A 14,024-nucleotide genomic window follows, 5' to 3' on the forward strand; every position below is an offset into this window, starting at 1 on the left:
GGAGGAGCAACCGACCTAGAGGACCACCTCCTCAAATTTAAAAATGTAGTCATCCTTCACCAGTACACAGATGACATTAATTATCAAGTTTTCTTTACCACTCTCTTCGGCTCAGCATAAAGATGGTTTAATCTGCTTCCTACCGAATCCATCTGTTACTTCAAAGATTTCTGCAAGACTTTCCTCCATGACTTCACCAGCAGTCGATGATACCATAAAACCACATTATCTATTCTCCCTCAAACAAGGGCCCAAGGAGACGCTAAGGGCCTACATTAAAAGGTTCAACTAGGTGGCCATGGACGTTCCTTAGGCCACCCAAAGATTTTAGTGAGCGTCTTTTCTCAAGGGCTCACAGATAGTGATTTCTTCCACTACTTGATAAGAAGCCTCTCAAGAGACTTCGATCACCTACATAGAAGGGTGACCAAGTATATCAACGTGAAGGAAGCTCAATCCGCTCGGAAGAAAGAAGTAGTATTGCCTGCTCCTATTTTTGCTCCTGAACACCAAGCCCCACCTCCACCTCATCCCCACAAAGGACCCCGAGCAAGCCCTCCGCCACATCCCCACAAGAGCCTCATGCTGTACAACATGTGGAAGTCGAGCGGACACGATTCCCTGAGCCCCCGATGGGCTCTGAAGTTTTGCACCTACCATCGGTCAGAAACTATAATACTCAAGATTGCTATCATTATAATAAGGAGAAGCATCGAGTGGCCAACCAAGGGTTTCACCAATGTTCGTCATCTCCCAACCGTCGGTGTTACCAGTGGTCAAACAGGTCGCCCTAAAGATGTTGGTGCAACATCCCTCAGGTCAAGGTTGACCTGGTTGACCAAGCTTGAGTCTTGGTTTGGGTTTCGATGTTTGACAATGCAAGGTTGATTGAAGAAGAGTCAAGTAGGTCAAGGATGACCGGATACTTGACTGGGAAGTCCTAGTGAGTGAAGCTAGGCAAGAGGAAAATCCTGGTGAGTGAAGCCAGGTGAAAGACCTAGTGAGTGAAGCTAGGCAATTGGGAAAATCCTGGTGAGTGAAGCTAGGCACGAGAAAGAAAAGTCCAAGTAGGTCAGAGGGACTGACCGGATACTTGGCAAGAAGAGAAAAGTCCAAGTAGGTCAGAGGGGCTGACCGGATACTTGGCAAGAAGAGAAAAGTCCAAGTGGGTCAAAGGGATTGACCAGACACTTGGTGAGAGAGTCCTAGTTGGTCAAGGGTGACCGGATGCTAGGTCTTATGTACCAACAAGTCATGGTTGACTAGATGTTGGTTTAGGGGGCTTTAGACTTGGTTTTGGACAAAAACCAAGGTTTGGATTGATCCGTGGATTGATCCAGCAGATTTGGATTGATCCGTGGATTGATCCAGCAGGTTTGGATTGATCCGTGGATCGATCCAGCAGGTTTGGATCGATCAGTGGATCGATCCAGAAGATCTGGATCGATCTGCCGATCGATCCGGTGAGTCCCCGCGAACAGAACCCCTCTGGATCGATCCGTGGATCGATCCAGAGGTCCCAATCGATCAGTGGATCGATTGGGACGCTGCTGCTTCGCGCGATAAGCGCTGGATCGATCCGTGGATCGATCCAGGCATTTTTCCAGAGCACAGAGGCGCTCTGGATCGATCCGTGGATCGATCCAAAGCCTCCCCGATCGATTGGGAGCAATCCAATCGATTGGAATTCGACCGTTGGCGTCGTTTATAGCTGTTGGCGTGCGATTTCTTCAGCATCTTTTCACCGATTCATTTCAGATCTTCACCAGCTCCTCCACAACTCTTCTCAAGCTCGAGATCGCCAGTTCTTGAAGGTTCTTGGAGGCTCTTCCAAGTCAAGAGGCGGATCAAAGCAAGAAGAAGAAACTAGAGTTAGGGTTTGTGCACTCATTGTAAGCTTGTAAGCTTGTATTTCTTTACTACCCTTTCTTCTTCTTGTATTGAGTCTTGTAGGGCTTCTCCGCCCTTGGTAGTTACCATAAAGGAGAGTTTCATTAGTGGAGGGTGCGTGCGTTGTGTGGATCCTTGGATTAGTCACCTCCCTTGGAGGTGGATACCAAGTAAAATCCAAGTGTTAGCGTGTTTGTATTTGTTTCTTTGTATTTCCGCTGCGCATCCTTGAAGAAACAAGCAACGCCGAGCAACGAGCACGCGAAGAGCTATTCACCCCCCCTCTAGCTACTTTTCGGTCCTAACAAGTGGTATCAGAGCGAGACCGCTCTTCACCAGAATCATCGCCGAAAGGGCCAAGCATAACAAGAAGAGCTAGAGGGTGAAGAAGTTGAAGCAAATTCATCAAAAGTCAAAGATTTCAAGAAGCTCAACTTCAAGATGCAATTCCAAGATGGACTTGGATTTGACACAAGGGTGACTCCACCGTACACATCCACAAGTTTCGATTCTTGGAAATCAAGAATCGAAAATTTTCTTATGATGGAGATAGAGCAATGGTTTGCTCTAATGGAAGGCTTCAAAGCTCCAACAAACTCCAAGGGCAAGCTTCTCAAGAAAAGCAAATGGAGCTTGGAGCAAATTCAAAGGAGCGAGGCAAATGATAAAGTGACCAAGCTTTTGGTCAACTTATTGCCTAGCCACATTTTGGCTCAAATCGGAGAATTCAACGATGCCAAGGAGCTTTGGAGAAAATTGGCAACAATCCATGAAGAACCCTCCACTGTACCGAATCAAGAGGAATCCAAAGAGGGAGACTCATTGGAGCAAGACCAAGAGGAGGACTCCAAGGTTGAGAGATGCTCAACCTCCGAAGAAGAAGTCCAAGAAGAAGCTTCATCTTCAAGGGAGTGCAATGAAGAGAACAAGGAGGGAGCATACTCCTTGTTCCATGTACAAGATGATGAAGCCTCCACCTCTAGGATTGAGGGGGAGTTTAGATCAATGAACCCGGAGCAAGAAGAGGCCTCCACATCCGGGTCAAGTGAAGAAGAAGAAGATGGTGCCACCTCCAAAATTCAAGAAATATCAAATGGAGGAGCAAGTGCCATCCCTACACAAGAAGGTATGAATGCCTCAATTAAAAATAAAAATCATATAATATGTTTTGAGTGTAGGTAAAGTGGACACTACAAGAGCAAGTGTCCCAACTTGGCCAAGAAGAAGGGTCAAGTGACACAAAAGGGCAAGGAGAAGCTCAAGGAGACCACCCCCGGGACAAAGAATAGCAAGGAGCACATTGTGTGCTTCTTGTGTCAACAAAAAGGGCATTACCGAAGTCAATGCCCCAAGGGGAAGATGATGGTCAAGGCTCAAGGAGGCACTAGTCAAGGGGGAGCCTCCAAGGTAAAGAAGAAGGTAACATTTATTGAGCCTACCCCTTTACGTTATGGTAAAAAGCATGATAGTTCAAATTTTTATCATTTTAATGCAATTTACCATAAGAATAGAAAGCATGAGGGCATTAAGGAAAAGCATGTGGCCCTACATGCCAAGACTACTCAACCTAAGGTTAGGAAGGTAGATAGACATTTGGGCAAGAACACTAAGGAAAATAGATACAAGCCCAAGAATAAAAATGCTCATGGATCAAATGAAAAATCAAATACTAAGGACTTAGTGAGGGAAAATCAAGGCTTGAGGTCAAGACTTGATAAATTAGAAAAGACCCTAAAAAGATTGGAAAATGTCCTATTAGGGAAAAATGAGCATAACCTAGGTTTAGGGGTACAAAAGCCATCCAATGGCCATAGAGGTTGGGGGTACAAACCCAAAGCTAAAAAGGATGTGCCTAGTTATCATAAGGTTCCATATAGTTATGGAACAAACCCTAGGTCTAGAGGTCAAGTCAAGGATACAAGGGAAGATATCCCTAGAAGTATCTTTCCAACCAAAGTGACTAAGACTTCTAAGAAGTCTAAGAAAGTCGCTAACAAGGTCACAAGGGAGGCTATCCCTAGAGTTGACCTAAAAAAGGTGACCAAGGCTTCTAAGAAGCCAAACAAGGTCACTAGGAAGGTATCTAGGGAAGTTATCCCTAGTGAATACCTAGAGCATCCAAGGAGCACCAATAGGTGTTGGGTTCCTAGAAGCATTTTCTCTACCCCATAAATGGGTTAGAGAGTGTCAACTCTAAGTGAAAGGGTAGTTAACCCAATCATGAAGAAATTGACACTCAAGGAGCATTTTCAAGGTTTTTGTTAACCTTTGAAAATGAAATTGAATTATTATTTACTCCTTGAAAGAGTAAAATGTGCCTAATGGTGAAAAATTGATTTTATCTTAAAATGGCATAAATTGGGAAAACCTAGAGAAATACCAAGTTGGGATTTTGGTATTCTTTTAGAAATTTAAGGCAATCCGGGCCTTGATTTATGTGATTATTCTTGAGGAAAAATGGAATATGCCAACATTTGAGGATATGCTTAATTTTTAAGTGGCATAAACAAATCAAGAGAAATAGAAATGTCAATTTAGGTTTTGACATTTCTTTGAAGCATTTAGGGCAATCTAGGTTTAACATTTTAAGTTAAAACAAGTGATATATTTTGGGTTAGCTAAGTGGTTAAGAATACTTAGAATGGTAATTTAGGTATATTTTATTTATGCTGAATCTTGCCATGATTGTTTGCCCATTATATGTCATGACATCATGTTTATTTTTACACTCATACCTTATTATGAAAATACAAAAATACCATGTCATGTCATACATACATCATGTAATTATAGGAATCTTTCTTTTGAAAGTTAATTCATTTTGATGTATGCCATAGCATAATCATGCATTAAGTTTAATTCCTTGTAATTAAGGACAAATGACATTTAACAACACTTATTAACAAGTGACATCCTGGGTGGATGTCTAATATCTCTAAAATGCCTAGATAGTTAAGCATGATCCCTAGAATAGGGCAAAACTAAATTTTACATCTCACAGAGACCTATAAGATGACTTGTATGTGTTTTGTCCACAATAGTACAAGTGAGATGTTAGGATGATGAACAAAACTCAACATGTTGATTTAGTGCATTCTTTTGAGTTTTAGGTTCATCAAAACACATAGTTATGTGTTTTCCCATCATTGGGAAAGCTAATGTACAAGTCATGTGCATTAAGCCCAAGGAATGTGATGGGATATTGGTTTTGAAAATTATTTTAAAAGACTTTTGGAAAACCTTGGTGAAGGCTATCTTTTGATAGTAATCACCATTGAATAGTTAGACACGAACTTGAAGAAAACGCTAAAGTTTTAGCAAGTTTTCAAGCTTGTGTCAATCTTTGAAGATATGATATATTTTCACAAAAAACTATTTTTCCATGATAAAGTATGCCCTAAATAATGTCTACACGAAATTTCATGATTTTTGGATTTTTGCAGAATTTTCTAGGGGTTTCTGAAGTTGGCTGATTTTGAAATTCAGCTATTATCAGAGCTCCGATCGATCCATGGATCGATTGGAGTGCCTGAATCGATCCGTGGATCGATTCAGAAGGCAAGTCTCCCGCGAGCAGAAGCTCGCTGGATCGATCAGCCGATCGATCCAGGAAGTCTGAATCGATCAGTGGATCGATTCAGAAAGGTTCAATCGATTGGAACCCAACTCCAATCGATCCAAGTTGCTGATTTTGGCTGGGAAAGCCTGATTTCAGCATCTTTAAACCTAATTTAGTCTAGATAACCTTTCCAAACCCCTAAAAATACATGTGTATACATAGAAAGGGTGTTTTCATGTGAAAACAAGGATGGATTGGTTAAGGAAGGCTAAGTTGAAGTTTAGGTTGAGGTTTGTTTCAAATTTTGAATATTTGAACCTCAAAACTTCTAAAATTGGGTTTCCTAAAGTTTTGGGGATTCCAAGTCATTGTTGGTGCAATGACAGAAGTTACCACCATGTCTTTAGGGGGAGGGACTCTTTAAAGACATGAAAATTATTTTTCATGAACCTTGGAAGGTGGTCAACCTTCCGTTAAGAATATACTCAAGGTTGAGCGTTTGAACTTTAATGGGGAGTGGATATCCTCATTGTTCAAGTGGCTTCAAGTGGATAATGCTCAAGGATGGACATTTGCCTACATCGGGGGAGAATGTAGGGCTAAGGTTAATGAAGGGTATGGGGCCTTCATTATCGTGTTGGTCACAACGAGTGAAGTTGTAAACAACGATGAGCAACTCTTCAGGGGGAGAGTTTTCAACAATGGGGCATTTGTTGAAGAGTGCCCAAAATTGAGGCACGGGTTGACGTGTGCTCAAAGATGGTTTGATGTGTGCCAATAGGGGGAGAATGAAAGGGAGTAAGTTAGGCTTTCATTACCTAGAGGGAGTTTGCCCTCTTAGGGGGAGAATGAAGGGCTTAACTTATGTATTTATTACCTAGTGGCATGAAGAAGGTTTAGGCTATGGGATTAGCCTAACTTACATGTGGTATTGTAAGTGATAGTGTTGGTATTGTCAAACATCAAAAAGGGGGAGATTGTTGGTGCAACATCCCTCAGGTCAAGGTTGACCTGGTTGACCAAGGTTGAGTCTTGGTTTGGGTTTCGATGTTTGACAATGCAAGGTTGATTAAAGAAGAGTCAAGTAGGTCAAGGATGACCGGATACTTGACTGGGAAGTCCTAGTGAGTGAAGCTAGACAAGAGGAAAATCCTGGTGAGTGAAGCCAGGTGAAAGACCTAGTGAGTGAAGCTAGGCAATTGGGAAAATCCTGGTGAGTGAAGCTAGGCACGAGAAAGAAAAGTCCAAGTAGGTCAGAGGGACTGACCGGATACTTGGCAAGAAGAGAAAAGTCCAAGTAGGTCAGAGGGACTGACCGGATACTTGGCAAGAAGAGAAAAGTCCAAGTGGGTCAAAGGGATTGATCAGACACTTGGTGAGAGAGTCCTAGTTGGTCAAGGGTGACCGGATGCTAGATCTTATGTACCAACAAGTCATGGTTGACTAGATGTTGGTTTAGGGGGCTTTAGACTTGGTTTTGGACAAAAACCAAGGTTTGGATTGATCCGTGGATTGATCCAGCAGGTTTGGATTGATCCGTGGATCGATCCAGCAGGTTTGGATCGATCAGTGGATCGATCCAGAAGATCTGGATCGATCTGCCGATCGATCCGGTGAGTCCCCGCGAACAGAACCCCTCTGGATCGATCCGTGGATCGATCCAGAGGTCCCAATCGATCAGTGGATCGATTGGGACGCTGCTGCTTCGCGCGATAAGCGCTGGATCGATCCGTGGATCGATCCAGGCATTTTTCCAGAGCACAGAGGCGCTCTGGATCGATCCGTGGATCGATCCAAAGCCTCCCCGATCGATTGGGAGCAATCCAATCGATTGGAATTCGACCGTTGGTGTCATTTATAGCTGTTGGCGTGCGATTCTTCAACATCTTTTCACCGATTCATTTCAGATCTTCACCAGCTCCTCCACAACTCTTCTCAAGCTCGAGATCGCCAGTTCTTGAAGGTTCTTGGAGGCTCTTCCAAGTCAAGAGGCGGATCAAAGCAAGAAGAAGAAACTAGAGTTAGGGTTTGTGCACTCATTGTAAGCTTGTAAGCTTGTATTTCTTTACTACCCTTTCTTCTTCTTGTATTGAGTCTTGTAGGGCTTCTCCGCCCTTGGTAGTTACCATAAAGGAGAGTTTCATTAGTGGAGGGTGCGTGCGTTGTGTGGATCCTTGGATTAGTCACCTCCCTTGGAGGTGGATACCAAGTAAAATCCAAGTGTTAGCGTGTTTGTATTTGTTTCTTTGTATTTCCGCTGCGCATCCTTGAAGAAACAAGCAACGCCGAGCAACGAGCACGCGAAGAGCTATTCACCCCCCCTCTAGCTACTTTTCGGTCCTAACAAAAGAGACCATCAAGACACCGGGCGACACCAACAAACACCCTAGCAACAAGAGAACTGGCCCAGGCCTCGGCCCGAGTTGAACATGAACTTCACTCGATGCGACAAGAAGAAAACTGCAATATTATCGCTCAGGGGATATTAGTATGATCGCAGGAGGCCCGATCGACAAAGATTCCAACCGGGCCCACAAGTCACACGCTCGCCCACCGTAAATTCATGCAGTCGAATGCAACCAGGAATAAGCATAGGAGCCCCGAAATCAGTTTCAATCCCAAGGATTGGGAAGGGGTGGAAGTATCCCATGAGGATGATTTAATAGTTAACTCTATTATAGCCAATTATAATATACACCGTATTTTTTGTTGACATAAGTAGCTCAATCAATATTATTTTCAAGCAGGTGTTCGAGTATCTTCAAATAGAAAAAAGCGAACTCCAGCCTATAATAATGCCTCTGTATAGATTCAAAGGCAACGAATTGCAGTTGCTAGGTCAGATTAAGCTGGTCATATCCTTAGGGGAGGAGCCCCTAATAAGGATGCGTCGATCGACCTTCATCATAGTGGACGCTCCCTCAGCATTCAATGTAATCTTAGATCGACCAGTCTTAAATGAGTTATGGGCGGTTGTCTTAACTTTTTGCCAGAAGATCAAATTCCCTATGGATGCTCAGGTTAGGGAAGTCAAAGGAAACAATTGATGGCACGTAAGTGCTACTTTGATATCATCAAAACCGAGGCCAACGTAGCTAGGAAGAGTCAATGAATGGAGGTTAACACCATTTGCGAAACGCCCCTGACATTGATCTACGAAGAAAAGGAGGAAATGCAAATTCAGCCAGGCCGACTGGAAGCCACCACCCAAATAACAGCCAACCTAGCCCAGAACTTAAAGCAGCGCTCATCGCGTGTCTAACGCGTTGCTCAAGGAAATCATGAGCATATCGCCAGCGGTTATGGAGCATGTGCTCCACATCCACTCGGATGCCCGGTTGATCAAGCAAAGGAATCAAGACTTTGGGGCTGAGCGGAATAAAATCATCTGGGCAGAGGTAAACAAATTGCTAGAGGCCGAATATATTCGTGAAGTACAGTTCCAAGTTGGTTGGCCAACGTGGTCCTAGTGTGACAATGTCTAAGCAAGGGAATAAATGATGAGTCTACAATGACTTCAAGGATCTAAATAAGGTGTGCCCCAAGAACTATTATCCCCTACCCCGCATCGATCAGGTAGTGGACTCAACCTTCGGATGTGAGCTGATATGTATACTGGACACGTACCAAGGTTACCATCAGGCCAAAGACGACCAAGAAAAGGTTAATTTCATTATTGCTGAGGGAACCTACTGTTACAATGTTTTATAGGAGTTACTTACCAACAGCTCATGAACAAAATATTCCGAAGGAAGTTCAGACGTAATATGGAGATATACGTAGATGACATCCTGATTAAGTCGCTCTGAGTAGTTAATTTATGCATCAACATAGATAAAACTTGTCAAACGTTACGGGAATACAGGCTCAAGCTCAACCCCAGCAAATGTCTATTCAGAGCTAAGAATGGGCGTTTCCTGAGTTACATAGTTATAGAGTGGGGAATCAAAGCTAACCCGAGTAAGGTGCAAGCTCAGCCGACCGGAGCTTACCCTTTTTCAAGATACTCCGCCGAGTCACCAAATTTCAATGGGATGATAAGTATAACATGGCGTTTGAGGAGTTAAAAGATTATTTGTCCGCCTTGTCCGTACTTGCTAAACCAATAGTGGATGAGTCTTTATGGGTATACACTACGAGAGTGTCAGTATTAGTAAGGTAAGAGGGGAAAGAACAACAACCTATATATTTCTTGAATCATTTATTGAAGGATGTTGAATGACGCTACACCGCTCTGGAGAAATTGGCGTACGGGTTGGTCTTAGCCGCTTGGAGGTTACACACCTATTTTCTTTCTCACCCAATCATCATGTTGACCAACAGCACGTTGGATCAAGTGCTCGTCATCCCAAAGGATTCGAGGAGATTGATCAAATGGACCATGGAGCTTAATGAGTATGATATACGGTACCAATCCTAAGCGGCCACCAAAGCTTAAGCCTTAGCTGACTTTGTAATGGAAATATAAAACCCATAGCCAGAGGAAACTTAGAAGATATATGTAGATGGATCGTCGACTCGGCAAGGTAGTGGAGTCGGGATATTCATGATATCGCATCGGGAAGACAGATTACAACTGTCTGTCTGGCTAAATTACCGGGTTACCAATAATGAAGCAAAATATATAGCATTGATAGCTAGTTTGTAGGCCGCAAGACATGTAGAAGCTGCCCGGGTCTTAATTTATTCAGATTCTCAGTTAGCGACTCAACAACTTTCGGGCAATTATGAAATTAATAATGAGCGGCTCAAGTTACATGCGAAGGCATTTGAGAAGTTGAAGACAAGATTTCAAGAATTTATTTTACAAAAGATTCCCCGATCGAAAAATTATAAGGCAGACGAGTTAGCTAAATTGGTTGGTTCTCTAATTCCGTGGACTCTGGACAAGACTGTAGAATAAACACTATTAATAGCTCACATCGAAAGATAGGCCGAGCTAGAATTACAAACTGATTGGAGAATACCATTCATTTCATTTCTCCAGCAAGGAATCTTGCCAGCTGACTGGGAGCAAGGGCGTATGATCAAGAAAACGGTTGGTCGGTTTATCATGATCGGAAATCATCTATATAATAGGGCTTTCTCTTGCCCCTTACTCAAGTGCATCGATCGAATGATGAGCAGTACATTCTACAAGACGTTCATCAAGGTTTGTGTGGAAGTCACTCGGTGCTCGGCCGCTTGCAAGGAAGATTTTACTGGCTGGATATTTTTGACCCACTCTGAAAGCTGATTCAGACCGATTGGTAGCAACTTGTATATCATGTTAGAAGTATCAAAATATCCCTCACCACTCTACTGAATTGTTGAAGACCTCAATCGTTTCCTATCCATCCGACCAATGGGGTATGGAAATTATAGGGCCCTTCCCAATAGCGCCCGCTCAAAATAAAAATTCTTTTAGTGCCTGTAGATGATTTGTCCAAGTGGATAGAAGTTGAACCACTAGTGAAGATAACTGAGCGAATAGTCATCAAGTTCCTCTAGCAAAATATTATCTGCTGATTCGGGATTCCATATAAGCTCGTTTTAAATAATGGAAGACAATTCCAAAGCCAGAAAATACAAGAATGGTGCGCAAGTTATGGCATCATACAAGCATTTATATTGGTGACTCATCCTTAAAGTAATGGTCACCGGAATTCATTAATAGAGAAATCATTAGAGGACTTAAAACTAAACTCAATCATGTTGGAAAAAGTTGGGTCGAGAAATTACCTAGTGTTGTGGGCCTACCACACTACTCTGTGAGAAGCAACAAGTATAATCCCTTTTGACCTTGTCTATAGTGGAGAGACAGTCATCCTATAATCGAAGAGTTATCCCAATGTTTTTTCAGGTAGAAGACCTGGTTTGGTAGCATATCAAGCCGGTGGATGATGTCAACAAGCTAGAGCCACAGTGAGATAGAACATACAGAGTGGTGCAAAAGCTTGCGTTAGGCTCCTATTACCTCTAAGATGTAGATGGAAAGAATTTGGAGCATCCTTGGAGTGCAAACCATCTGTAACCCTATAGGGCGTAAGAGTACGCCTGTAATCAACTAGTGTATCATGTTGAAGATTTGTACTTAATGAAAATGCAGGCGAGTTTATCTCAAGAGCCCTATATTCCAAACTCTTAAGCCATCCGACCGAGTTATAAGCGATCATGCTCTTGCGCCTATATTCCAGACTCTCGAGTCATTCAATTAAGTTATAAGCGAGCATGGTCTCGCACCTATATTCTAGACACTCGAGCTGTCCGACCGAGTTATAAGGGAGCATGCTCTCATGCCTATATTCTAAACTCTCGAGTCGTCCAACCGAGTTATAAGCGAGCATGCTCTCGCGCCTATGTCTCAGACTCTCAAGTTGTCCAACCAAGCTATAAGCGAGTATGGTCTCGCACCTATATTCCAGACACTTGAGCCGTCAGACCGAGTTATAAGTGAACATACTCTCGCGCCTATCTTCAGACTCTCAAGCCATCTGACCGAGTTATAAGCAAGCATGCGCTCGCGCTTATGTCCCTGACTCTCGAGCTGTCCGATCGAGTTATAAGCAAGCATACTCTCGCGCTTATGTTCCAGACTCTCGAGCTGCCCGACCGAGTTATAATTGAGCATGCTCTCGCGCCTATGTCCCAAACTCTTGAGCCATCCGATCGAGTTATAAACAAGCATGCTCTCGTGCCTATGTCCCAGACTCTCGAGTCATCCAGCCGAGTTATAAGCGAGCATGCTCTCGCGCTTATATTCCAAACTCTCGAGCCGTCCGGTCGAGTTATAAGAGAGTATGCTCTCGCGACTATATCCTAGACTCTCATGTCGTTCGGCCGAGTTATAAGCGAGCATACTCTCACGCCTATATTCCAGACTCTAGAGCCGTCCGGCTAAGTTATAAGTGAGCATGCTCTCGCGCTTATATTCTAGACTCTCGAGTCGTTCAACCGAATTATAAGCGAGCATGCTCTCGCACATATATTCTAGACTCTCATGTTGTTCGCCCGAGTTATAAGTGTGTTTGCTCACCTGCCTAAGTCTCAGACTCTTGCGTCGCCCGGCTGAGTTATTCCACTCGGCCGAGTTATAAGCGTGCTTGCTCATGCGCCTAAGTCCTAAACTCTCACGTCGCCTGACTAAGTTATTCCACCTGGCCGAGTTATAAGTGTACTCGCTCACGTACCTAATTGTTATATTCTCACGTCGCATGTCTAAGTTATTCTGCCCGACCGAGTTATAAGCATGTTTATTCATGCATCTAAGCTCGTGACCTTCGAGTTGTGACATTTCTTACAAATTAGCGCTTGCGCGGCACACCACGTGAAGCGTCATTTACTCGGAACTCATATTACACAGTCAATTTCTCGTGTGACAACATAAAGTATAAGAATGATAAAAAATCAGAGATGAACACAATAACTGCAAATACATGGTTTCTTGCACCCAAGGGCTCGGGATACAAGTACTGTTATCTTATCTAATCAATCGAGTTTACTGAAGAGGTCGGCTGAGAGATCCTCTAAATTCGTTGGCAATCTAAGAATCGTTTAAGTGGATCAACCGATAAGTATCCCGCCTCGCGGTGTTGCTTGACTGTTCCTTCAACTCCATATGAAAGTGTCCTTATGGTGCGCTGGCCGAATTGCAAGCCAAACTTGCGAGATTTGAGGTAGACTTTCGTCTAACTTCCAAGCGGTCATCCTCTCCTGACTTATAGGCTATAGTTCGGACTAGGAGGCCATCAACTCAAACCGGATGAACTCTAGTTCACTTTGAAGAGAATCTAATTTGCTCTCCTGGCCGTCCAAGCTCCCCTGTTGGTCCAGTATTAACAAATCCTTGGTCAATAGCTCCGCAGCTCTCTCGACTAACTCAGCAACATGAGAAGTCTTCAACTCCTCAATCTTTTGTGCAAGGTCAGATATTGCTAAGGCCCTCATTGCAGTTTCCACTCGGAGTTGGGCCTCACTATTCTACAACAAGACTTCAAGTTTCTTTGACATCTGCTGAATATCCATTGCATGCCAAGCTTCATTAAGGGTTTTTTTCATCTCTAATAATAGCTCTGCCTAGGTTTTCACTTCTTGTCATAATCTATTTACCTCCGGAATTGCGGCAAGAGCTATTGGGGATTCTAATTCCGCTACGCAGTCGGTCAAAATTTTATTAGCCCAAGTTAGGTCCACCACCAATTAGCTCATGTGTAGTCCGGAAGTAAGGAACTAAGAGAAATAGTGTTAAAAAGCCTACTTAGTAAAAAGAGGAAGTTAAGAACTTGCTACAGTGGCGTCCTGAGCAACCCCATCCGCCAACTCATAGACTAAGCGGTTCTTCATTCACCCCACCGTGCTTATCCAGGGCTCTACTAGTAGTCCTTTTAACTTCACTATCCCATGGGGTAGTCGAGGATCGAGATTCTATCCGGAAGGCACATCAAAAGAGAGAGAGAGAGAGAATCGCCGCTCCGACCCGCGGGACGTACTGGGCCTCGAAGAAGAGGCGCCAAGAGTGGGGTCTGTTGGCTAGGGTAGGCGCGTGGACGTCGATGGCAAGTAAGTTGGGGTCACTAGTTGATGCATGGACGGTGAT

This window comes from Zingiber officinale, chromosome 6A (genome assembly GCF_018446385.1).
Source record: "Zingiber officinale cultivar Zhangliang chromosome 6A, Zo_v1.1, whole genome shotgun sequence".
NCBI classification, from domain to species: domain Eukaryota; kingdom Viridiplantae; phylum Streptophyta; class Magnoliopsida; order Zingiberales; family Zingiberaceae; genus Zingiber; species Zingiber officinale.